Source organism: Orcinus orca, chromosome 1 (assembly GCF_937001465.1).
Source record: "Orcinus orca chromosome 1, mOrcOrc1.1, whole genome shotgun sequence".
NCBI classification, from domain to species: domain Eukaryota; kingdom Metazoa; phylum Chordata; class Mammalia; order Artiodactyla; family Delphinidae; genus Orcinus; species Orcinus orca.
Genome location: NC_064559.1, coordinates 40,389,260 through 40,416,556, shown reverse-complemented (window position 1 = coordinate 40,416,556; position 27,297 = coordinate 40,389,260). Strand labels below are relative to the sequence as shown.

General features: G+C 41.7%; 1 protein-coding gene and 1 non-coding gene across 4 annotated transcripts in view; one reads left to right on the top strand and one right to left on the bottom strand.

Annotated features, from left to right (window-relative positions):
• The window catches only part of KCNH1 (potassium voltage-gated channel subfamily H member 1), a 421,689-nt gene that overhangs the window by 253,297 nt on the left and 141,095 nt on the right, over positions 1-27,297 (top strand). The window lies entirely within an intron of this gene.
• On the bottom strand, positions 11,130-11,237 carry LOC117203474 (U6 spliceosomal RNA). Its single transcript, XR_004486243.1, has one exon. It is a non-coding gene; the product is annotated as a U6 spliceosomal RNA (small nuclear RNA).

The window sequence follows — 27,297 nt, the reverse complement described above, 5'->3', positions numbered from 1 at the left end:
AGAGGTGAGCGTATTAGTGTTTGGTTTGCTAATGAATTATACAGCGGGTTGCTCCAGGGGGTCCATTTGCTGAAGGTGGGTGCTCAGCCTCATGGAGCCCTGAGCACTGTTAGCACCATTAATGGTCCATCGTAATTGTCCAGTGGTCTAGAAATGGCACTCCTGCGTTTCTTGAAAGCTCATTAATTCAACCTGAGAAGGAGCAGAGCTATACACCACACGGTCGATGTAATAGCATCCATTCTTCTCACTTCTTTGCAGAGAGCTCTCCCAACCTTCTGCAGGTCTGGTGATGGGTCCATGTTGGATGGTTTTGAATATTTTGTAGGCACATTCTGTATTTGTTTCACTGACGGCATTTTAGAGGAAAAACTGCTTTCTCCTTAACTCTGGCTTGTTGGCTTGTTACTAGATGCGTGAGGGAATGTGGGTGGCAGGGCACCCGTCCCCAGCTGGAAAACAGCAACTCCCTAGACTTCTTGCAGTCTATCAGGGTTGTCAACCCCATCATCACTGAGGCGTTTTTCAGCCTGCCTTACTTAAACTCCAGCTATCTTGTCACCTGAATCTGAAAATAGTGACACCACACAAGGGTGATTATGACTAATAAATGTCATGATTAAAGGAAGTATAGCCACTCAGTAAATATTAGTTGAATTTGAATTCCCCCATCACCCCTGGAGCATCACCTCATTAAAGGTATCATACTTTTGGCTGGTATATGATAGGTATTTTTCATCCTGTCCGTTTGTTAGCTCATTCCCTCTCCATCTGTGTTCCTTGTCCATCTGCCAACCTAGAAAAACCTTCTTCATGTTTATAAATGAAGAGTTCAGTTTTTTTTAGACAACACTTTTTATGTTTTGGGTTTTATTAAGATGGAGTGCTGTAGCATATTATTATTTGCAAGGAATAATTTAGTGTCTTATCAAGATAATTAAGACACTATGTTTTCTGTAGGTGAGCCTGGTCGTGGTAGGGGAGAAAACAAGGTACTCTTGTGCCCTCATGCTGTTTTTGGCTAACGGAGCAAATGTGAAATCCAGAGCTGGTGGATACAAAGTCAAGTTTGCACGTATGTTAGATTTACTGTGTGGGTGCATGTTGGGTCAGTGTCCACAGCCAGCCTGCAGTCAGTGGAATTAGGGCACTCAAAGGGGTATTTCTTTGCAGGAGTTTGTTAAAGAGGGCGCTCATGTTCTACCCAATTTAAAACCTGTTTTTCAGAAGTTTTCAGGATTTTCTCACACCCTGTCATCCACATGTATTTCTTAATCCCCACCAGAGTGTACATGGGGGTTTAAAGACATCAAGTCCCTGCCTCTGAACCCTCTGCCCCTCCCTACTTGTGCTTAGATTCCAGTAGTAGTTACAGTACCCAAGGGTCACTTGCTCCTGTTGATTCATTGGTTCTTAGGAAAAAAGACAGCCTCTTGATATATACAGGGACTATTAGTGGACAGTTTCCCCTGTATTAAAATAAGAGAAGAGATTGTGGAAGACTTGAGGTGTAAGATATATTAGCCGCTATTATTCCAACAAAGATTCAAGAATCTGGATCCTTGTGACCCAGTTACCTTTTCCTCCTGTCCCAGAAGGTTGGTTAAGTTGTCACAGTGGGTGGTGGAAAGAAACGTAAATTTCTTAAGATGCTCTTAAGAGCATCTACATTTAATCCAGATTTATAGGGTAGTAAAAGTCACCATCTCTCAATTAATTATGATTTTTCCTAGCCCGACTCATGTTCTAAAAATCAGACTTTACTGTCTTTACAGTGCAGAGGATCCCAGAGGCTTAGGGCTGGAAGGAACTAGCTGTGAGCTTACAGTCTCTGGGTTTTACAGTGAGCCTTGGAGGCTGGTCTGTTGTAGTATTAATGATATCAAACCACCGTGGCTCCCTTTTAGAAGAAGACAGGTATAAATACATTTCACTAAAATGAGAGTAGTTAGGAGGAAGGCGAGGCATAAGCTAATGAATCTCTTAAATTCTTGAATGGTATTAAGCAGGAAACAGCCCCATTTGTGATCCCATTAATGACTGACCACTTGGGGGCTCAGGCTTTGAATCATTTTTTAAGTAGCAGGGACAGATTTTTGCAGATGCTAAGGCTCTGTTTTGCTTGACCACCTTTCTGTTTACTGGCCCACATTGTAGGACAGCTGGCCTGGTGCCCATTTAAGAGGAGAAAGGTAACAGGCCAACATAAGATTCCAAACCTCGAGTCTGACCTCATTAGAAGTGTGCTTACTAGTGGTGTAAACCGTGGCATCCTTCCTCCTGATGGTTTGGATGATCTTGTGACTTGTTTGAGTTTTGTTATTTCAACAGTAGCAGGGAGGCAGCTGTAGTTTAGGAGATATTCCTTTGTGTCCAAGATGATACCCCCTCAGAACACTTTGAGTACTGACTCAGACCATCCCCTTGCCTTTAGACCATCCTTTGAAAACAGACTTTAACTTTCCTCGTCCCTGGAGAAGACTTAAGACTTGCTTTTGCAAGCCCTGTTTGCAAAATTCTAGAAGCAGGTGCTTCCAAAAGTCTCATCCAGGCCCACCTGGTGTGATGTTACCATTTCCATCTCACCTTTCCTAACTGGGTGCAGAGGAGAGCCTCATCACAGCTAAGTACCTCTCTTGCCTTGCCCCAGGCATGTGTACCAAAACCATGAGTTGCCCCAGCCAGTTCTGGTTTTCATGGGGCTTTTTCCCCTTGTTTTCTTCTCCATCTTTCTTTTTTCTCACAATGTATTTTCTTTTCCTTGCCTTTCATTTAACCCTCTAAAAGCCTGGAAATGTTCAGGAGAATGGTTGCTATGTTTTTGTTTTTTCAGATCTAGGCTACTTTTTTGAGAGAAAAACAACTCCAGAGCCGTTATCTAAGGTGTGTACTTTGCCTTTACTGGAAGAAAAGCACTGTAATTCAGCTAATGCTACAGATGAGAGACATCTATTCTACGATCCATGCTGTCATAGACTGAGAAAAGTAAATATGTGATCAGACATTTCCTGGAGAAAACTTTAAGAAAACATTAGAGTATGCACGTGCATGTGCGTGCGCGCACACGCACACGCACACACACACACACACACACACTCCTCCCTCTCCCAGCACTAGTTAGCTTGCTCATGGATCCTGGGGCCATTTCCTTATTACAGCCAGATCCCCCTGTAGACAGACAGTCAAGAAATCCTTCATTTGTTCCAGAGAAGATAGAATCCAGCCTGAGTGCTAAGTCAATTCCTTCTGCTATAAATACAGATTTTTTTCTTTAAAGTCTATCTTTAAAAGACAGTTTTAAAAAACTAAAAAGTTTTAAAAGATACACAGAATATTTCCAACTGAAATTGAGTAGAACATCACTTTAAAACTGAAGTCACATTTGATATACAGCTATGCTGTCTTATAGCCCTCTGGGGACTTTCCTTACTGTAAACTTGGAAAGACTTTGTGAAAATGCTATTTCATTGTTAAGATGATAGGAATTTGTTTAGCTCTTTACAAAGTATTCTCACAAACTAATAACAATGACAGTAACAATATCTGGTGTTTATCAGTTGCTGAGTATGTGGCAGACACTGTTCAAAGTGCTTTCCAGGCTCATTTAATCCTCTCAATAACCCTATCACATACGGACTGTTATTATCCCCATTTTCAGATGTGGAGACTGAGACATCAAGGGGCTATGTAACTTTACCCAAGTCACACAACCAGTAAGTGCTAAGGCAAAGAATTCAACTGAAGCTATGGTTGATTGTAAGGCTTTTGTACTTCCCACTACCTCGTGTGCCCTCTTAATCATTAGTGTCAAGTGAGAATCCTGTTTCAGATCAGTTAAGCGACTTCATTCTGGTGCCCCAACCAGAAGTGACCAAAAAAAGATTTAACGTTTTTCCTTTTCCTTTTACTGATTTTTTTCCCTTCTATGTCATGAGCCTCTAGGTCAATATTTTATTGAACTCAAAACATTCACTGAGTCCCTGTTATGCACCAGGTGCTACATGACCTTTGGTGGTACAAAGATAATGAACTTACTGTCCTTAAGGAATTCACAATCTGAATTTGGGGGATTAAGCAGATAAAACACAGAGACAAATGCAAGCAGTGTGGAAAATGTTCTACTAGGGCTAAGTACATGGCATTCTGGGAACAGAGGATGGGGCACTGTCCTAGTCTAGGGACTGTCCAGAGAAGCTTTGTAGGGGAATTGAGTCTCCAAGAACAAATGGGAATTAGCCAGATTGAGATAAGAAAGATGTTGTGGACAGAAGAAATACCTTGTGCAAAGGCCCAGATATATTTGAGAGCACAGAGCCTTTGGGGACCTCCAAGAACTTTTGTGTGACCTTGAGTTTAGAAGAAAAGAAGCCAGAGAGATGGGCAGGATTTTGATAATGAAGACTGCTGTAAGTCATTGTAAGCGGTGTTGACTCTGCAGTTGGCTGTGTCATTGAAGAATTTTAAGCAGGTCAGGTAGAGAGCGGGATAGAATAGATGAAGTAAGCTTAGAGGCAGGGAGACCCATTTAGGAGGCTATTATAATTGTCTAGATAAGAAATGATGAGGGTCCTGACCTAAGGCAGAGGCAGTGAGTCAAGCTTTTTCTGCCCCCCCAGGATACACTTAATTGCTTCACTTGTTGCCTTCAGCAGCCAGCCTGTCTGCCTGGCTGTCCATTCAGCCCCTGAATCTTCATCCCTTTCTTTGTCTTCCCGTACTGCAATTCATGTACCTGTCTCTCCTATTAGACCTCAACTCCTCAGAGGCAGCCAGTGTATCTTTTTAATCTTTATTTTCACTGTACAAGTACTGTGTCTGGTACATGTTTTTCAAGTTCATAATGGAGATCAGTTTAGTATGGCCATAGTCTAGGGTCCTTTTTGAGAAGGACTAAAGGGACTGTTGGAAAGGAAGGATGAGGGGGTAGAACTCTTTTGCTCTACAGTAAATTGAATGGCGTTGACAGATGAGAATTGCATATGACTTTACTTGGACTCTGCCAAAATGCATCAGCGTTCTTCTGGGATTTAAGGTAATTTCCTGGCAGGCTTAATGTTTACTATTAGTAACGTTTACACAACTTCTGTGCCATCTCTTAAAAACGAATTAGACTTCAACACAAGTAATTAAAGATGGGAATAGCAAAAAAAAAAAAAAAAGTTGGGAATAGCATCGTTCGATTCTATTACCTATGTCCCTGAGCACGAACCTACCTTCTACACTGTAAGTGAAACCCTGCTCTCCTCCCTGTAAGTTGTATGGGGGATGGACATTTAGCTAAGGGGCTTGCAAAATTTCTTCATCTTTTAAAATATGAAAGCCTCCACGGAAGCCAAATAGAGAAATCAGATTTTTACAAGGAGCTGTTCTTGCTGAAGTCAGGGCCAGTTTGGGGGGCCCACAGCCTTGTCCAGCTGCCTTTTCCACCCCTTCCCCACTCCTAAATAAAGGGGCTGTGAAAAGCACTAATCAAGACCATCCACATTTTCCCACCTAACTATTCACTTTGATCTAGTTCTCTTAAGTTTCAAACTATTATTACACGAGCTTTTCACAGGCACTCTGGTTTTGTTTTTATGTTCCATCACTTTTGGACCCTGGTGTCTTCCAACAAGAGGGGGATTTGGCTTCTCTTTTGTCTTCCTCCCAGGTTCTCATATACCCTTCTCCAGCACTGACTGGAAGACATTCTTGCACCTTGCAGTAGATGCCTTCCAAGACCTTAACCCAGAGATAATCATCATTTAGGTAAAAGACTTATCCCACTACTGGGCATATACCCTGAGAAAACCATAATTCAAAAAGAGTCATGTACCAAAATGTTCATTGAAGCTCTATTTACAATAGCCCGGAGATGGAAACAACCTAAGTGTCCATCATCGGATGAATGGATAAAGAAGATGTGACACATATATACAATGGAATATTACTCAGCCATAAAAAGATACGAAATTGAGCTATTTGTAGTGAGGTGGATGGACCTAGATTCTGTCATACAGAGTGAATGAAGTAAGTCAGAAGGAGAAAGACAAATACCGTATGCTAACACATATATATGGAATTTAAGAAAAAATAATGTCATGAAGAACCTAGGAGTAAGACAGGAATAAAGACACAGACCTACTAGAGAACGGACTTGAGGATATGGGGACGGGGAAGGGTAAGCTGTGACAAAGCGAGAGAGAGGCATGGACATATATACACTACCAAATGTAAGGTAGATAGCTAGTGGGAAGCAGCCGCATAGCACAGGGAGATCAGCTCAGTGCTTTGTGATCGCCTGGAGGGGTGGGATAGGGAGGGTGGGAGGGAGGGAGATGCAAGAGGGAAGAGATATGGGAACATATGTATATGTATAACTGATTCACTTTGTTATAAAGCAGAAACTAACACACCATTGTAAAGCAATTATACTCCAATTAAAAAAAAATAACTGGGAAAAAAAAAGATCCTTTATTGAAAGGATAAGTGTTAAGAAAGTAACATTTCCCTTGAATTCACGCAGTTTATTGTTCTTGTTAAAATTTAATTATACCTCACGAGCTCTGGCGCATGTGGGTATATTTAACGGCCTTTGTGCTTTTACCGAATGTGTTAAAATTAATACTTGGCCTTACAGAAAAAGAGGCTGAACTCTGTGCCTAAAGATTTTTCAGGATTACTAAGAGGCTTAAGAGAGATCAAAGAGACCTCAGTTTGTTTGTGCCTACATGTGAAAAAGTAGTTATTTTTTTCTTGAGCCACAGAGAAAGGATTTGCATACATAAAATTTGGTAGAGGATTACTTATTGGAAGAAATGAAAGGCATTCTATGGGTAAGAGTTTTTAGACACTTTGTTGAAGATGATCAGCCCAGTTCTCTCTTCTGTCTTAGCCCCGTTCTCCCCATCTGTTTTCAGAAAGCTTTACCGCTTATGTTCAGAAGCCCACCAAGGGTTGGGGTGAGGGGCTCCCTGTCAGCCCTGTTAGGTGGCTATGTAATGAATTCTTTCTGTCCAGTAAGGTAATGCTGAGGTTGTGCCCCACTTTTTTTTTTTTTTTTTTTTTTTTGCGGTATGCAGGCCTCTCCCCTTGCGGAGCACAGGCTCCGGACGCGCAGGCTCAGCGACCATGGCTCAAGGGCCCAGCCGCTCCACGGCATGTGGGATCTTCCCAGACCGGGGCACGAACCCGTGTCCCCTGCATCGGCAGGCGGACTCTCAACCACTGTGCCACCGGGGAAGCCCTGTGCCCCACTTTAGAAATCTGATTCATAAACACAATAGATTCAGTAATTCTCAGCTCTATTAAGGGTGATTATTCACTTTGAGAAAGGTCTTTGCGAGTAAGTGTATTTACCCCAATTCCTGAAAATAGCCCTCTTAATGCTTCCTGGGGACTGTGTATGGATCAGGTATACAATCTAGAGGAAGGAGAAGAGAAGCGCAAAGCTAAGATGTTTAGGGATCTGCTGGCTCTTTGCAGAACAATCCACAAAGGTGATGAAGAATCTCTGAAATGATTTGTTTCTCAAATTCAATTTATACATATCTTTTTTTGTAGAGATGCAACACCCATTTAATGATTTGTCTAAAGAGTATCACAATTGTAATTTTCTGATATTCGATGTGCTGTATAATATATAAGACATTTCAGTATATAGAATGATATCTGCAACCCCTTCTGAGTTCCCTCCAGGGCTCAGTGAGAAGCCAAGGATAGAGAATTTAACTTTCTCTCACTATGAGCGTCACTTGTGATCTCTGAAGGGTGGTGCTTACCTAGAGATTTAATTCTGCCCCCAGATAACAGTTACTTTCTTTCAAGAAGGCTAGTTATTGAGGGCTCATATACTCAGCCCTCAATAGTTATTGAGGGCTGAGTATATGCCAAAAATGTGCTGGCTAGGTAGGTTTCAAGGAGAGGATTATCAAACATCTGAGCAGAATCAGATAAGGGGCCAACCTCACCAGGAGTTCTCTGCTTTAGTACATTGTAGGAATTTGGCAAATCAGGACATATCCAGAGAGGACTGACTACAGGGAGAAGGTTCTGGAAGGCATTTTGGTTGAGAAAATGTTGAAGAAACAAGGGCTATTTACCTGGAAAAGGGAAGATTTTTGGTAAAGAGATTCATGAAAAATGTCTCAGTTCTCACTGTTCAGTATGATAGCTGCGAACCACACGTGGCTATTTAAAGTAATTAAAATTAAATAGAAATTTAAAAATTAGCTCTTCAGTTACACCTGCACATTTCAAGGGCTCAGTAGCCACATGTGGCAAGTAGTTATCATATTGGACAACACACAGATTTCCATCTCTGCAGAAAGTTCTGTTAGCGCTGCGCTGCATATCTGAGGGATTTCATGTAAAAGAAAGAATGGATTCAAACTGCATATCCCCAGAAAGTACAGTTTTGCCCAATGGAGAAGAACCAGGGGGGAAATTTTTCCAACACTTGAGGTAGTCGGGAACAGAAGAAGCAGAGTCGGAAGCTCTCTAAGAGGGGAAATACTGACTCTCGGTGACCCTCGTCCAGGATACTAGAGAGGAAGTATGAGCATCTCAGCTGTCAGACTTTGTCTGCTTGTGCATGTCAGGCCCTGAGCCTCAGCCCAGCCAGCACACTCAGGCACCGGTTCAGAGCTCTCTGCAGCTTCCTGCATTCTATGTGATAGAAAGTACCTGGTAGCCTGGCTAAGACCAAACTCAACTTCCTCTCTCCGTTCTGTTTTAAGCTGATTTAAACCCTCCTTGGGAAGTTGGTAATTTACAAAGCTCATGAAAAGCTTTCAAAGAAATTATGCCTACAAAAAAATGTATTTCTGGAAACTCAAAAATGGGGATATACTTTCTGAAAATAAATTCAGGTGGTTGATGGATGAGGATAATGAAAAGGCCTTGTTTTCTAACCCTATGCAGCCTTGAGTTATCCAAGACCCTATATATTCATACACTTGAACTTAAGCCGAATAAAATAATCAATTAGCAGTTGGCAGCAGTTTCTCCTTGGATAAGACACAAAGCAAATAGTTGGCCTGTGTTTGGAGAGGTCGGTGTTTGCAGGGTATCTTAATGGCAAAGTCATGCTTTCTCAAATACTTGGTCAAATTTATATAGAATTGAGGGACCATAATAAGTAGGTATTTATAAAGCTCTTTAGTAGCTTTTGAAGAGACTGTGCCTGAGAATTCAAATAATTATTTCTGGAAATCTGAAACCAGGGTTGGTTACCTGAGGGCATTCCTTAATTGAAGCTTGATGGTGTTGCCCTGCCTAAGAATCTCAGTTCTGGTCAAGCCTGGGCAGTTTTATTGGTCTTTTGGAGTTCTGAAAGGACACTCTCAAACTGCCTGAGAGTACCAGAGGAGGAAAATGACACTCATTAAATATTTTAGGATTGTCTGTCTAAGAGGTCAAGAGAAAAAAGGAATTGCATTTCTGTAGAGTCACTGGAGACAGATTGTGGTCTGAACACCTCAGCTATCTTGGATTGACCTTGCCATTTTCCAAACTCTCCATGGGAAATCATTGTCTACTCTTTTTTTAACCTTAGTTGTTTATTTTTCAATGTCTTTTAATTTGCTCTTTTGAGGACATGGATGGCATGGATGGTGTAAGCAGCTGGTCTCTCCTCTTCCTTCTCTCTCCTCTCCTATTCAATACAGAATCGGGTTTACTCCTATCCAATGGATGGGGATAAAATATGCTCTAGGCAAGTGTTTTTTTATCATTGATGTTTTCTAACCCGCCCTGTGCTTGAAACTCAGGTATCAGTCCTGTGCCCTGACCCTCTGAGAAAATGTCTCGTCCAGGCAGACACAGATGATTTATTTGCCAGAACTAAGTTTCTTCGGGAAAGCATCCTTGGTTTGATCTGGCTACACTGAGAAAGGAGCTCTTGACTATGTCTGTACACGGTCAAGAGAAAGTTCTCATGGGCAGTGATGAAGTTAAATGAAATTAAAGGATGGGTGGAGTTTGTGGCATGGGTGAGGGGGGCAAAGCATTCCAGGGAGCGGAAGTGGCACATGCAAGGGGAGAGAAACACCAGAGCTTGAGATGTTTAAAGGAAACTCAAGGATGGTTCTGTGAAAAGAAGTAATGGGAGAATCACTCATTTATTAACAAATATTTATTAAGAACCCATGATTTGGGCTTCCCTGGTGGCGCAGTGGTTGAGAGTCCGCCTGCCGATGCAAGGGACACGGGTTCGTGCCCCGGTCTGGGAGGATCCCATGTGCCGCAGAGTGGCTGGGCCGTGAGCCATGGCCACTGAGCCTGCGCGTCCGGAGCCTGTGCTCCGCAACGGGAGAGGCCACAACAGTGAGAGGCCCGCGTACCACAAAAAAAAAAAAAAAAAAAAGAACCCATGATTTGCTAGGTACTGTTCTAAGCACCAGAAATACAGTAGTAAATTTTTAAAAATTCCTGCCCTTATGGAACTGATATGCTAGAGAAAGGAGTCAGAAAGTAATCAATGCGTATAATCAAAGTTTTAAATTAGTTCTTTCTAAAGGGCTATAATAATAATAAGGGCTACATGAGTGTTTGATAAACTGAGTAATTTTGTGTGTTGGTTAGAAGGCAATAGATCCTGTCAGGGCTGGGGGGTGGGTATTATAGAGTTTGGTAAAGAAAATTGGAAGTGCCGAAGGGAGGGTTGGGAGTGGGTTGTAATGTTACAACCTCTTTGAGAAACCTTTTTGTTTTTTTAAGATGACTTTGGATTTATTGATGACTTTTAAAAAAATTTTTATTGGAGTACAGTTGCTTTACAATGTTGTTAATTTCCGCTGTACAACAAAGTGAATCAGTCACACGCATACATGTATCCCCTCCTTTTTAGATTTCCTTCCATTTAAGTCACCACAGAGCACCGAGCAGAGTTCCCTGTGCTATACAGTAGGCCCTCATTAGTTATCAGTTTTATACATAGTAGTGTATATACGCCAATCCCAATCTCCCAGTTCATCCCACCCCCCATCCCGCGTGGTATCCACAAATTCATTCTCTATGTCTGTGTCTCTACTTCAGCTTTGCAAGTAAGTTCATCTGTATCATTTTTCTGGATTCCACAATAAGCAATATTATACGATGTTTGTTTTTCTCTTTCTGACTTGTTTCATTCCGTATGACAGTCTCTATGTAAAACTATGGAACGCTTCACGAATTTGAGTGTCATCCTTGCGCAGGGGCCCTGTTAATCTTCTCTGTATCGTTCCAGTTTTAGTATATGAGAGCAGAAATTAATCCTCATGCCGAAGCGAGCATGAGAAGGCTTTTTGAAAATGCACCATTGAGCAAAGACTTAAAAGGGGTATGGAGTTAACAATACGGTTATTTTGGTAAAGAGCTTTCTGTGCGGGTAACAGCTGGTGCAAAGACCATGAGGCAGAAGAGTGTCTTCAGGAAATAGCAAGGATGCCAGGGTGGGAGAATGAGGCTGGGGAGATGGGAGGGGGGCAGATAGAAGGTCACCATAAGGACTTCGGCTTTCATTCTGATAAAATGAAGAGTTGTAAAGACTGACTTCGATTTTAAGAGGTCAGCCTGGCCGCTCTATTGAGAATAGACTTTGGGGGGTAAAACTAATGGCCACGTGATAAGGCAGCCAGCTGGGCAGCCACACAGGGTACTAACCTGTAAAGGGCACTAAAATAGCACTATGATAAGAAAAAGATCGTTCCTACCAGAGCTCACCTCAGGGAAGGTACAGTACATACCAATGAAATTTAATCAAGGACATGAGTAGTTGGGTAACAAAGGTATCCACTGAATGCTCTCTGAGGTCTGTGGGTCTAGTGAACTGTAGGCTTTTTGTTCTGCTGAGTGGGGCACTACAGTATAGGGCCAGAGGTATGTTATCAGAACCGTAGAAGAGAGGCTTCCGTCCACCTTGAGCTCACACCTCCTTAGACTGGGGTTCTTATTGATCAGAGCATCCAGAGAGCTGAGTTTCAGTCCCACCGCCCTAAGGGGAAATGCAGGGCTGGATCCTCAATGACCTTGAATGCCCTTCAGAAAATACCTAGTTACATAACCCATACACACTTTCATGATGGCCTTCTTTTCCCATCTCCAGACCCCGTAGGAGGAGAACCTATTCCTTCCTCCTGGGAGCAGTTTTATTCCACTCTTCAGTAATAAAGATTCATTGTTACTCAGAAAGACATTGTAAATCATTTCTAAAAGCCTCCGCTCTTGAACAATGGGGTTTAGCTGAGGATGGTTCAGAGGATTAGCTGCTGCTGTCGTAAAGATCTGGCCCCTACCTGGGAGTAGAGCCCTGGGGGTCACTGACATGGATGAGTAGTTCCCAGAACCACAGTTCAGAAAGGACAGTCTAGTCACCAACAGCCTGCTCTAATTCAGCACACTTTCGTTGAGTGCCTGAACCATGACTTGTGTCCTTGATGGAATCACTTCTGGCTCTATCATCTGTCCCCTGAGAATAGCACTGTTGTCAATCCCGCCCAGATTAGATCAATTAGCAAGGAAGAAGCAAGCTCATATATGCATGCTATTCATTCAAAGTGTGCATATAGGCATTTAGTATGAAGAACTGCTATTTCACTTGTAAGTTTGTTTAATTATGATTATGGAGTGACAGAAGTACAAGTGTAGCAGGAATTTTCTATATTAATCACCTCTGTATACATGTCAAATTAAAAATGTGCACAGTGTCTATAATTCTTTCCTTTTTCTTGGTGTTTGTTCTGAATACGTTTACTGAAATATACATTTATGTCTGAATCAAATTTAAAAATTGGGGCTTGTATTTTATTCATCTTTTTAAAATTTAACTTTTCTAAATTTAACTTATTACATTTTGACACAAGTATTAATCTGAGATAAATTGGATATTTGAAAAAATTAAAAATGAATTCTTTACCAGAGATAGCTTGAGAAGCACTGAACTAGAAAACTAAGAAGAGGGCATATGGTACTATTTTTATTTCTTACCTGTGGAGACTCTCCAGACCCATCATCAGCTGTGCTCCGAGCTGTTTTCTACTTACAACAATGGGTTTATGGGACGCCATCTACCCCCATTCTCCTGTCCTCACACCCACGACTGCACAAGGTGGTTCCCTATGGAGTTAGTAATGCTGCCCACAGAGAAGGAAGTGAAAATAATAAAGATAGAACCTCACATCGGCCCAACTCATTTGAGACAATAAAGCCAGCTATAAAAGAGTCAATCAAAAAGGTCAAACAATGTAGGGGTCACGGCATCTTACCCCTCATGGGAAGGAGAACTTTAAGGTTATTTTTCCTTTTCCTTCTTTCTAAAGGGAGCACAGCTATCAAAATAAGAAAGCTGACAACCTCCAGTGCAGCTTTCAGGATTTCAGTTGAGAATATCTATGAAGTATTTTCCTTCTCACCATGAAATTATCTGCTAAAGCAATTCTGCAGTCACTCTGAATACATACAAAGTAAAATGACTTACACTCTGAGAGTTACATTTCCAACTGACGACGTGCAAAGAGCAGCTTTGCAAAATGTACCTTTGTGTGCAGAGCCCAGTGAGCAATTAACTAGCCCTCTTGACAAAGCTGTGTAGGCACAGAGCCTGGGCAGCACCTTTGCCAAGTCTGCCCCAGGCCTGCCGAGGTGGCACGTGGCGACTCAAAGTCTAGTGGGAAACATATTCACCATCAAAGAGCTAGTTTCTTAAACCAGGGTAGAATATAAATTTACTTTTTTCAATCACAAAATTCAATTCTAACCTTTTAAAAACAGCAGCTGGCAAAATCCTTCATGAATATGCATTCTCTCCTTAACTTGTAATTTTGTCATGCAACAAACATTAACAAATACTGCTATATTTCAAGGCTCTAGGTGGAGAACCGGGAAGATCAAAGATGAATGACAGTCTCTAAGGTAAAGGAGCATTTGCCATGTAGTAAACAAGTAATTATTTTAATACCTTATTTATACATTACAGCCTACATTTGAACATCACAACTGCCCTCATCCCAATGAAACAGGCAAGAATGAGTTATGCCATTTTGCCAAAGAGGAACTGGAGATAGGATGTATTAAATCATCTTCTTATGATCATACCACAAACAGCAGATCCAGAACATAGTGCTGGCTAAGAGCATGGCTTTGCGGTCAGTGGGATCTGGGTTCACAAGCCAGTCATCACCTTAGCTGGTTATTTTGGATATGTTAGCCCATTTGTACTTCTGCCTTCGTTTTTTTTTAAATTTTATTTATTTATTTATCTATTTATCTATCTATCTATTTATTTATTGGCCACGCAGCATGTGGGATCTTAGTTCCCTGACCAGGGATCGAACCCACTCTCTGCATTGGAAGTGCTGAGTTTTAACCACTGGACCGCCAGGGAAGTCCACTTCTGCCTTCTTATCTATGAAATGGAGATAACATCTGCCTCATAGGCTATTGTAGGATTAATTGAGAAAATGTTTGTGAAGATGGGAGGAACTCAGTAAGTGATGGTAGGTGTCATTATTTCATCAAGAATCCTTTATTAAGCTTCCATTTACATACACTGCACTATGTGGAAGATAACCTAGACATAGGAACTCACCATATAATACAAGGAGAAACAGACAAAGGATGTAACACAATAAAACAAAAGTGACAAATCAGGCACTGATAAGGACTGCCTCCTCAGTGTTCCTGTAGCAATATCTAGATCTCAGAGCACGTATGGAATATGCTGTCATTGTCAGGGTCTCAGGCACTCTACCCTCACCCTTCACCAGTAGATTATGAACTCCAGGTAAGTTTTAGTATGTTCTTAAAACCTTACTTATTTACTCTATAAATACTGATAGAGATCATAGAGTCAGGGAATGAGTGCACCAAGGATACAGCCGTGGTCCTCGCCCCTGGGGACATGCCATGTAGCAGACACTCAACAAAAGCGTGCTGAATTAAGGTAGATTGTTGATGATTAGATTGTTCTTTCTGGCATTTTCCAGTTGTCTTTCTTTTATTGATTTCTAGTGTAATTCCATTGTGGTCTGAGAGCAGACATTGTATGATTTCTATTCTTTTAAGTTTGTGAAAGTGTTTTATGGCCGAGAATGTGGTCTGTCTTGGCAAACATTCTGTGTGAGCTTGAGAAGAATGTGTACTATGTTGTTGTTGGATAAAGTAGTCCATAGATGTCCATTATATCCAGTTGATTGGTGGTGTTGAGTTCAGCTAGGTCCTTACCGATTTCATTCCTGCTGTATCTCTTCATTTCTGATAGAGGGATATTAACATTCCCAATTATGATAGTGGATTCATCTGTTTCTCCTTGCAGCTCTATCAGTTTTTGCCTTGTGTAGTTTGACACTCTGTTATTAGGTGTATACACATTAAGAACTGTTATGACTTCTTGGAGAATTGACTCCTTTATTTTATTGTTATTTTATTTTATTCATTTTCAGTTTTTATCTAAAACGAGGCAAGTAGTGCTGTGTTTTCAAAATTCACTTTTGGGTCTTCATTAGTTAACTAATTATCCAAAAATAGTTAACTTTAAATTATCTTTTGATGAAAAATGAATCCATAGAATTTTTTATGCATAAATCTAGGAAAATAGATTCAAAACATTCTATCAAATTCAGAAAATATTTGGCGATAACTTTCGGCAGATGTGCTGTATCAATATCATCACCTCTTTCACTGATAACTGTTAAATTCTGGAACATGGTGTAAATGTGGAAAGTGTTCTTTTAAGCATCTAGCTTTTGTTTTAGGTCTTCAATCTTATCTGCCATTGAAAAACATTGTTTCTCCCGTACATGAAAGTATTAAGATCATTAAAATAACAAGGACAGGCAAATAAACAAGTCTGGCTCTAATTCATATCTTTACAAAGTTGGGACCAAGCGGATTTCTTCCCTTGTAAAACACTAAGAGTTTATTCCGCACTGCAGACATTGTTGAGAGAGCTTTTCCTCTCGATAACCATCAAACATCAACATGCAGTACTGTTGTGTATGATTAGCCACCTTCTTGATTATTCATTCAGAGTCACCGTGAATTTAACTCATTTACCTTTACGTCATTTACTATCTTTACTACGTCACTAAGTTCAATGTTTAGTTTAGCTGACTTATTTTTGAAGCCAGTCTTTCTCAACAAAGGCAGAAGTGCATTAATGTACATTCTGGTGTAAGTTTATTAATATGGGTACTCACTCCAGAATGTTTTCCTATCATTGCAACTGTGCTGTCAGAATATACTTGTACACAAAACAAACTCCAGACCACACCTGTTGACAATGTAATTCTTTTTAGCTTTATACATTTGAAAGCTAGTTGTGTCTTTTGACAATGAGCATGAAAAAATTTTTTTAAAAAAGATTCTTCCTTCATATCACCATCGTGTTCAAATTACATCTGTACTGAAAGATGGCCCTATTAGCCGTATCATTGGACAAGTCAGGTTGCAATGAAAAATACTTCACTTGCTTTATTTGGTCTATGAGTTGGTCTTCCATATCATTAGCCTGGTATGTTAATCTGTGGTGTCATTTGAAAGTGGTAGTGGACCTACCTTCTTTGCCAAAGATTCATGTTTCCAAACAAACACCTCTGCTGCAGATTGTCGCTAATGTCTCATCAATTGCATAGGTTTTTTTGGTCTTAGCAACCTGAGGTGCTATTTTAGTAGAAGTTCACAAAGCATGACTAAGTAAAATATTGAACATTTGCTTCTGTGGCTTTCTAATGCAATACTTTTTTATTTCAAAGAATACTTTTTAGTTTTGAGCTTTTATTTTAGCCTTTTGTGAGTAAATTGCTGCCCAAGAAGTTTTGAAGGAATCACTAGTTAGAACGTTTCTGCCAATAACACACTTTTGGGTCTAGCATGCCATCCTCCAACATGGCTACAAACCCAGCCCAAACTTAGTATATGAGGAATGATCCTTCAAAATAAAGCTAGCATGAAGTCTTTGGTCTCCATTTCTTCGGAGTCACTTCCATTGCCGTTATTTGGTTTCCTTCTACTGATGCATTCAGATAAAGTATGTCTTTTCTTGAAACGAACAAAAAAGTCATGTGTGATTTCTTGTACTGTTTGTAAATTAGAAATAAAAATGAGTAATACAGTTTTTTCTTTCTCAATTTAGCTAGTAATGTTAAGCTATAAGTTAAGCACGGTTGATTAAAAATTGAAATCATGAGAATAATAAGTTAGAAAAGTAAATCCATGCCAACATTTTCTCTCTCTTCCTTGTCTTTTGTGGCCTCTCTCATCTGACTTCTTAATCGACACTTCTCACGTGAGCTGACGAGGAGGTGGGTAGGAAGACATTTCTCTAGTAATTGTTGTTTAAAATCCCTCTGTAGCCTAATTCATGGAAAAAACAGGGAGACCAGGGTTTCGTGCCTTGTGTTTTACATTTCATGTTATTTCCTAATGAGTACAGTAGTATCTAATTGTGTCCCGGAGGAATGAGATGTTTTCACCATCCCATGTGTAAGATCCATGATTATACTGATGATAGGGATATGTGGCAACAAAAAAAGGTGCTAGCTTCAGGTCAACAAATATATTTTGAACACCTACAATATGCAAGGCCCTGTGCTACATGTAGTAGGGAACACTAGAGTAAGTCAATCATAGTTTCTGTCGTCTGTGAGCTGACAAATATAGGGTGTTGGTTATCTGTTGCTGCATAACAAATTACTCAAAGCTTAGTGATTTAAAACAATAAATGATTTTTTATTTAGCTCATACATCAGCAGCTGGGCAGTGGTTCACCAGGGTGTCTCATTTCTGTTAGGTTGTCGGTAGGCTCAGCTCAAACAGGGACTGGATGATCCACTTTCAAGATGGCTCACTCACATGGGCAACAGATTGGTCCCTGGATGTAGGCTGGGAACTCGGCTGGGGCTTTGAGCCAGTGACCCAGGTTGCTTTCCAGGTAGACCTCTGCACAAGCTGCTTGAACATCCTCACAGTATGATGGCTGGGTCCCAAGTGTTAGTGTCCCAAGAGGTCAGGACAGAAATGCATGGCGCTTTTAAGACCTAGCCTCAGAAGTCACATAGCATCTCTTCTACTAGCTTTATAGGTTGTACAAAGACCTGCTTTTACAGGCAGTCACAAAGACCTGCCAGGTTAAAAGAGAAGGGAGCAGACCTATTGATGGGTAAGTGGCAGGATTATAGAAGAGCGTGTGTGATGGGACATATTGTTGTAACCATCTTTAGAAAATAACAATCTGCCATACAAGTTATTCATTCATTCATTCATTCATTCATTTAACAGATATTTATCAGTCACCTACTATGTGCCTGATACTGTTAAGGGCTGAGTATTCAAAGATAAATAAGACATGGTTTCTGCCCTAAAGGAACTGACAATTGTAGGAGAGAAAGAAGATATAATTGACTATATGTAATAAAATATAAGTACTATGCCAGAAGTTTATACAAATCACAGTGGTGGCACAGAGAAGGAGAGGTGGTAAGATTTCTCAGGGAAGTTACATTTGCGACGGCTCTAGAAAGGTGTGTAGGGCAATAGTTCTCAAAGCGTGATCTGTGTATCCATGGGGATCCCCAAGAGCTTTTCAGGGAGTTTGTGAGGTCAAAACTATGTACATAATAGTACTAAGACATTGTTTGTCTGTGTTGATGTGCGGACTGATGGTACAAAAGCAATGGTGTGTGAAACACTAGCCCCTTAGCATGAATAAAGGGAGTGCCAAATTGTATTTGTAGTCACTGTATTTTTCACTGCTGTGCACTCATTAAACAAAAAATTTGGTTTCATTCAAGAATGCCGTTGATGAAGCAAAAATGATTAAATTTATTAAATTTCGACCCTTGAGTACATATTTTAATATCCTGTGTAACAAAATGAGACTTCTATGTAAAGCACTTCTGCATACTGACATTCTTTGGCTGTTTCAAGGAAAAGATTTTGTGCAATTGAATTTCTAACTGAAATAGCTGCTGTTTTCAGTACCGTTTTTACTTGAGAGAACAACTGACAAACTAGGGTTTTTCAGACTTGAGTATTTGGCAGACATTTTCTTGAAAATCAATGAGGTGAGCCTGTCACTTCAAGGAAAACAACTGACGGTATTCGTTGCCAATGATAAAATTAAAGCTTTCAAGCAAAAATTAGAATTGTGAAAAACTGGTATCTGCCACCATGAATTTGACGGTTTCCAAAGAATGGTTTGATGGAATTGATGTGATTAACAAATAGGATTTTTTGGTCTTTTTTAGTGAAATGTCGGTTTGGCACAAAGAAATGTGATTTTTGGAAGAGCTTTGTAACTCAGGGAACCCATATTTTCCAAATGACCAGCGCATGATGTTCAGAATCACGCATGAGAAAAAGGTCCTTTCAAAGAGTAAGAAAGACCTATGGATTAATGTAACAGAGTATGATAATTTTATTGATGTGGTTTCAGACTCCACATTAAATGGTAAGAAACTCCCACTTGTTGAATTTTAGGATAGTGTCAAAGAACAATGTTCTCAGTTATCCGAAAAGGCTATTGAAATAGTCTTCCCTCTTCCATCTACATATCTGTGTGAAACTGGATTTTCTTTATATACTTCAACCAAAACAACATATCACTTAAGATTGAGTGAAGAAGCAGGTATAAAAAGTCTGTCATCTCTGAAGCCAGACATTAAAAAGATTTGGAAAAATGTAAAGCAATAACAGTCTTCTTACTAATTTTTTAATGTTTTGGACAATATTGTTATTTTCATCACGTATATTATCTATGTTAACATATGAGTTTATTATTTTTTTCAAGTGGATAAGCAAATATTTTTAATTTCCTCAGATTTAATTTCTAACATGGTGAATAGTGATAGATGTAATTCACATAAATAAAAGCTCTTTGTTTTCCACAGTCCTTTAAGAGTGGAAAGGAGGCCTGAGACCCAAATTTGAAGCCAAAGTATAACAGGGTCACATTCACCAGCATAATGTACATGCTGGGAACAAAGGCTTGGAAGCCCGAGTGGGAGAGCTAGGCAGCTCGGAGGACTGTACATGCTCAGATGGGTGCCAGTGTGGGGCAGGAGACGAGCAGAGGTGTGAGATGGGGCTGGCTGGTGGGCAGGGGCCTGCGCAGTGATGAAGTGCTCAGGCGCTTCGAAGATGAACTGCTTTGAATCTTCTTCCACCACTTGGTTCCTGTGTGATGTGGGGCAAATTACTTAACCTCTCTTTATCTTAGTTTTCAAATATTTCAAATAGGGATAATCATAGCACTGTTCGCGACCAGGGTTCTTGGCCTCCTTAATCAATAGAGGCCAGACAAGAAATTCAGGCAAGGCTTTATTGGGGCCCCTGCTACACCAGGGAGGGGCAAGAACAAGTAACAGGTTCCCTTGCTCACTCGCACCCCAAGCTGGGGGGTGAGCCAGTTCCTTATATGGGGTGAGAGTAGGGACGGGTCCAGGGATTGGGCCAGAGGCGTGGCTTAGGTGTTTTGCCCACTGCTTTGGTAGTGTTGAGTGTAGGGGGCTCTTCAGAAGTGGCAGTTGGGTTTTTGGTCTCTTTGTATCTTTTTGTCCATAATTTGCCCCAACTGCACATACACGCAGTTATTTTTAGTCCCTTATAGTTTCTTTGTATTTTGTTGCTCCAGGAGATGTTTGTCCAGGTGCAAGCATGGCAGCAAAGGGTTCCAGGTCCCAGGTCCCAGCCTGTCTCAGCATCTATTATCTAAGTCTGTAAGAATTTATGAAACAATCTATAAAATACTTGATGTGGTGTTTGGCACAAAGAAAGCTCTCAATAAATGTTGGCTATACTAAGGTGTTTGGACTCTATTCTCTAGTAAGGAGAGTATTGAGAGGGTTTTTAGCAAGAAAAAGACATGACTGGATTAAGATGTGCTGTAAGTGACATACGGGGAGGGTGCATGTTGTACTTTCAGCTTTCCTTGATGCAGTATGGTCCTCAGCAAAACACCTCTGAGTTCCACTGGCTATGTTTGGGGTGGAGATCTTCAACCTCACGAAGCCTCCTGGGCATCCCAGTGCAACACTTACTTTAGGAGCAATTTTACATACCACTGGGAGTCAGTTCTCTTCAGTGGAAAATTTTGCTAGCCTAGTAACTTTCAAATTTGGGTTGATTTTTTTTCTCCTTTTCTCTCAAACAGCACTTCATGTGCTTTACTAGTTACAAAATCATTTCACTCTCCTCAAGTAATTGGCGGCCTAGTGCCTCTTCTTACATTACCATAGTCTCTGAGGTGGCCAGATGTTGCCGTGAGCACAGTTTGCAGAACTGGGCTGGGCTGCGAGCAGCCCATTGGGAGAAGAGGCACTAGGGGCCAAGAAATCACTGGGTTATTATGGACAGTGAAATTCAGTTCATCAATAATGTATTGAGGGTTTACTCTGTGCCAGGTACTGAGAAGCAACAGAAGTGAAAGAATGTACCTCCCACCCCCATCTCAGAGAAGCTTGCCTGTCCTTTTAGGAAGGAGGATGAGGCATGTTTGCAAATAACTACATTGTGAGTTGTGTGTGACAAGTGCTAAAACAGGAGTAAAAGAAAAGTGTTTTGGGAACCCAGTGGAGAGCCTGTTTCAGGCTCTGGGAGGCTGGCAAAGACCTCATGGCATTTGAGCTGGGCCTTGAAAGTGGGGTCAGGTTCTAGCAGGTAGGAAAGGTCTTTCCGTGGAGAGAACAACATGACTAAAGATAAGGATGTAAAGCAGGCAGCATCGGACTTCCCTGGTGATCCAGTGGTTAAGACTATGTGCTTCCAAAAAAAAAAAAAAGACTATGTGCTTCCAATGCAGGGGGCGCGGGTTTGATCCTGGTTGGGGAACTAAGATCCCAAATGCAGCATGGCCCCCCCCCAAAAAAAGGAATATAGCAGGCAGCGTCAGCAGCATGATTTGTGGGGCTCAGTGCAAAATGGAAATGCGAGGCTCCTTGTTCAATAATCATTAAGAATTTCAAATCAGTGACAGCAGAGCATTTAACCAAGTGGGGGACCTTCTAAGGGCAGAGTCCATGTGACTGCAGAGGTTGTATGTCAGTGGACTCAGTCCTCAATGCAGGGTGCACACTTGGAAGGGAAGGGTTGTCTGAAGCATAGCTGTGTGACTGTGAGTGGTGGAAGACAAGTGTGCAAAGGCAGGTCGTGTTACTGAATGCAAGTTTTGTGAGGCCAAACCAACCAAAAGGTCAGAGTTTGGAGCAGAGAAAGGTTTATTGCAGGGCCATGCAAAGAGATGGGTGGCTCGTGCCCAAAAAACCCCGAACTCCCTGAAGGGTTTCAGCAAATCATTTTTAAAGGCAAGTTGAGGGAGGGGTGTGGTTAGTTGTTGCAAACTTATTGGTGTAGGAATCCTTTGTTCTTGCAGCTGTCTGGATAGATCAGGTCACGATGTTCCCATAAACCTCCAACAAGACAAGTGTTATTCTCTGTTCTGCAACTTTTTATCTCTACATGAATGGACTCAAAAGTCAGAGCCCTGAGAATAGGCTATCCTGTATATTTTAGGCTATAGGCAACATTGCTTTTTTTTAATTAAATGGTTTGTGTTCGAATTTATTTATTTATTTATTTATTGGTTGAGTTGGGTCTTTGTTGCGATATGTGGGCTTCTCACTGTGGTGGGTTCTCTTTGTTGCAGAACACGGGCTCTAGGTGTGTGGGCTTCAGTAGTTGTGGCACATGGGCTCAGCAGCTGTGGCTTGTAGTCTCTAGAGCACAGGCTCAGAAGTTGTGGCACACGGGCTTAGCTGCTCCGCGGCACATGGGATTTTCCTGGACCAGGGCTCGAACCCTTATCCTCTGCATTGGCAGGCGGATTCTTAATGACTGCGCCACTAGGGAAGTCCCTAGGCAACATTCTTAACTCAAAGCAAAAGCAATAGAATAAAGAGGTTAAAGTAAAAGAAACAGATCTAATATGGAGTCAGATTTGTTCTTCCCTATTACAGTTGCTCCACATGCTTGGACACCATGCTTAGGAGGGTGGACTGGATGGGGAACGCCTGAGTTTGGAGCTGGGATTGATATGACCAAAAGAATGCTTTGAAAAGATGGCTACTGCAGTGTAGAGGCAGGATTTGAGGTGGTTTGGGAGGAACTGAAGAGAGGACCAGGGCTTGGGAAGCCGTTGAAATGTGGACCTTTTGAAAAGGAGTGGTTCTAGAAGAAGCAGCAGGAATGGAATGGAAAAAGTGGATGCCAGACACATAGAAGAAATAGAGATGTCAGGTCATGGAATCGAGAAGGGTGAGGAAAGGAGTATGCAGAAATGATACCCAAATGTTTAGCCTGTGTGATGGGACTGATAAGAAAAGTTGAAGGAGAGTTGGTGGGTGAGGAAGTCAGTCATTCAATCCATGTTCTTTGAACGACTGGCTAATTATCTGCAGTGGATTTAACCAAGCAGTAAGAGTTAAATGGTGGAAATAACTGAGTGTGTGTACATTCTTCTGCAAAGGGCAGTCCCTGTGCCCTCAGTTTATATATATATATTTATATATATATATATATTTTTTTTTTTTTTTTTTTTTTTTTCTGTACGCGGACCTCTCACTGCTGAGCCCTCTCCCGTTGCGGAGCACAGGCTCTGGACGCACAGGCTCAGCGGCCATGACTCACAGGCCCAGCCGCTCCGTGGCATGCGGGATCTTCCCGGACTGGGGCACGAACCCGTGTCCCCTGCATCGGCAGGCGGACTCTCAACCACTGCACCACCAGGGAAGCCCCCCTCATTATATTTAATGAAGCTCTGAAAATGTCCATGGGTTCATAGCACACACTAGTGGCTTGGTGAGCAAGTCTTGATTAAGTGCACATCCGAGTGTCTTGGCTGGGCATAAGTCTTAGGCCTGGCCCCTGCCCACTGACGCAGCCTGTTCTCTCACCACTCTCCATCCATACCTGGTGCCCCAGGGCTGAACTAGTTGCCTTTGCTTGGGAGCCTTCCTTCCCCACTCCACTGCCATACCCCTTAGCTCCCATTTATCTTTCAAAACTCTTTTCTGGGCATGCTGCATACCCTGCCCGCTTCCGCCACCGCCAGTCTAGATCTCACCCTGACCACACCATGGCTCATTTGTTTGTTCATATGAGACCAGGTCTTATCAGACATTGTATCTGAGCGCTAGTGCCAGGCCCACCAGAAAAGAGACACTTGGCAAATGTTTGTGGAATAAATGAATGAAGAGATCAAGTTTGTCCATTGGACTGAAGTGATTGTCTGAAAACCCATTCAATTTCAGTTAAGTAGTTGTACTGCTTTTAGTTCCAGAATGGGCACAAGATCTGAAATTTCTAAACAGCAGAATAACCAAATGCCAAATGAGGTTCAGTTTGATCATTCTGACAGCCCAGCCCAGATGTTGTAACCAGAGACCAGGGAGGAGCAGGGCTGTCCCAAGTGGGAGATGGGGGTGGAAGTGGTCCACACTAGTGGTTTGTCTGTGAGAATTTTAAAATATTAAAATACAGGGACTTCCCTGGTGGTCCAGTGGGTAAGACTCCCCGCTCCCAATGCAGGGGGCCGCGGTTTGATCCCTGGTCGGGGAGCTAGATCCCGCGTGTATGCCGCGACCAAGAAGTCCATATGCCACAATCTACTGCAACTAAGACCCGGCACAGCCAAAATAAATGAATACTTAAAAAATATTAAAATACGAATTGAAAGTTGGAATATTTCTATGATCACCGTGAGCTGGCAGTTCTAAATGTGTCCGTGATAGAACACTCGTCCCCCTGAGACTGATCATACGTGTCCCTCAGAGCGACCCAGTGAGCCCCATTGGGGAGCAGCACAAGGTTTTGATCATGCCTCTCAGGGCAGAATACAGACTATTTATCTGCTCTTTCTAAGCCCTGGGCCCCTTCGAACTTCCCTTTTCCTCATATTGATGGCAATGTCGTAGTGACCCTCCTAGGGCAGCCCTGTCACTTCTTGGGTTCTTTGCATCCCTCCTTTCAGATTCAGGGGGGGCATCCAGAGGGTCAGTTGGCTCAGAAGAGCCCCTCCGAGTAGAGTTGGAATCTAAGTTTTAGAAGAGAAGTGGAGGGCTGTCACAGAGCCAGGACCTCTGCTCTGTGTGTATGCCTGCGGGGGAGAGATGTCTAAGGGAGGGGAGGAGGGTCTACTGCTGATCTTCCAATTAACCTGCACACGTAGACCTCACTCAGTATGTTTCTGAAACTCCTTGCCTTGTGCTGAATTAAGCTGGAAAATATTTCAAAAGTTACAGAAGCTGTGGCAATTTGAAAACTTACTAGCCAACATTTTATATCAGAATTAGCAAATGGCAACTTAATTCTGTAACAGATATTGAGACCCTGTCTTGGCAAACCAAATTACCAATGGATCACTCATAAACATGGAAACGGTTAGTGTCTTCCTTGGCCTTACGCCAGCCGACGGGTGGGCTGCTCTGATCCCTCCCTTGAAACCCATGAGCGGAGAAGCATCTGCATCCTGGGATGCTGTTTCAGTTGGTCATGTCTGTGCTGAGCTCAGGGTGGGAGATAGCAAGTATAGATAAGGAGTTCCATTGCCTTCGGGGTAAAAACCCGAGGACACCCTTCGTGATGTGGGTCTTGTCATACCCCAAGCTCTTCCCTTAGGATTGCCCCACCACTACCCTTGAATTCTGGGCACCAGCCATGCTGAGAGACTTGCAGTTACTCAGACAAGATTTGTTCTCTCTAATCAAGGTATAGTATGCCTTGGACATACTATTCCCTTTGCGTGGAATTTTCCATGTATCCCCACTCCCTCATTTATCAGAATAATTCAAGATGTTCTGGCATCTTCTCATGCAGAAGGCCTTTCTTTGCTCAGTTCCCCAAATGGGGTCAGCTAGATGCAGACTCTGTTTTCATGTATATATTTATGTTGCAGCTAAATAACCTCGCCTGTTCTCTAGCCCATGTTGCCCTGTCCCTGCTTTCAGCTCCTTTGCAGACGTTATTTCTGTCATCTGGAACACCTTCCCGCGTGCTTCCTTCTAACCTTGGCCTTGCCCCTCCAGCAGAATTCTCTGAGGGTTATTCTACTTTCAAGGCTGATTGTGTTTTTCTAAGCACTGTTCTTACATTCTCTGACAGCTTCTGCCAAGTCAACTGTTCAGTGGTGATGCCGTGGTGAAAGTGAATCAGAAATCTAGAGGAATTCACCACTTGGGGCTTTTCTATTAACAACATCACTATCAACAGAACAGTAGAATTTAATAATTTCTGATTGCTGTTTTGGGGACAAATTTATCAAGGTATGGAAATACATTATTAAGTAAACTAAATACAAGTTGAACGTTGTTTTTTTTCCTCCCTAAATTCAACACATCCACCACTGCTAAGCTTACTTTTTATTTTCCTCCCTACCCTCAGGGTAAACTTGACTGTCTTGCAGCCCCAGCAATTCAGGGCAGAAAGCCCAGGACCCTTGGCCTGTCCTAAGTGTCACGGCAGACACTGAAGCTTGGCTGTTCCAAGCCCTGGTGAGGGCTCTGTTTTCTCCCCCTGACACTTGATGAGTCTCCTTAGCCATCTCTCTTCATGAAACATAATGACCTTGCTAATTTCAAGGCCTAAAAGTACCTTTTTCTCTACACATTATTTCTTAAACTTTCCTCTTTAAAGTGAGAAAAGAGAAAAAAATAAAGACTGTGATATTTTCCTAGTCTCTGTAAAATCTCAAGCTAGCCCCTGATTATTTCTCCTCAACTAAGAAAAAAGTCCATTTATCAACTTAGTACTAATTTCTTCAATTAACTACTCCCCCTGTTTTATTCTTTTAATCATCAGTACCCAATTAGCACTAAGTACTTCTTGGCTAAGCCTGTGTTTTATAATCTGTTTCAGAAAGACATCACACTCTTTTCCTTAAACATTTTTAAAACAGTTGAACATAACCAGACTTTCTCAAAACAAGGCATCTAGTGGTTACTCACAGACAAATTTAGAGGTTCACAGATGGGGATGAGATAATGGTGCCTGTAAGAATCATGGGATGTTTTAAAACCTCTACTTGCTCACCTCTTCTTACCCTACTTTACCCCTGAGTATAACTAAATTTTAGGAAACTATAATTTTTAAAGGGCTTTTTTTGGTGATTCTCATATGGCCCCTGGTTGAGAATCATGCTCATGGTGGTTCCGGGTGGGTAGGACCCATCTGAGTATTGTTGATTTCAAATATTAGTTACACTGGGGAGCACAGTGGAGAAGTCAGATGTGATAGATCTGGGATGCTTCTGGAAGACTTACATTTTGAGTTGGATCTTGAATGATAATAACATAGCAATAACTGACTTGTACTGGGCACGTACTGCACGGAGCGCTTCACGTACATCATCAC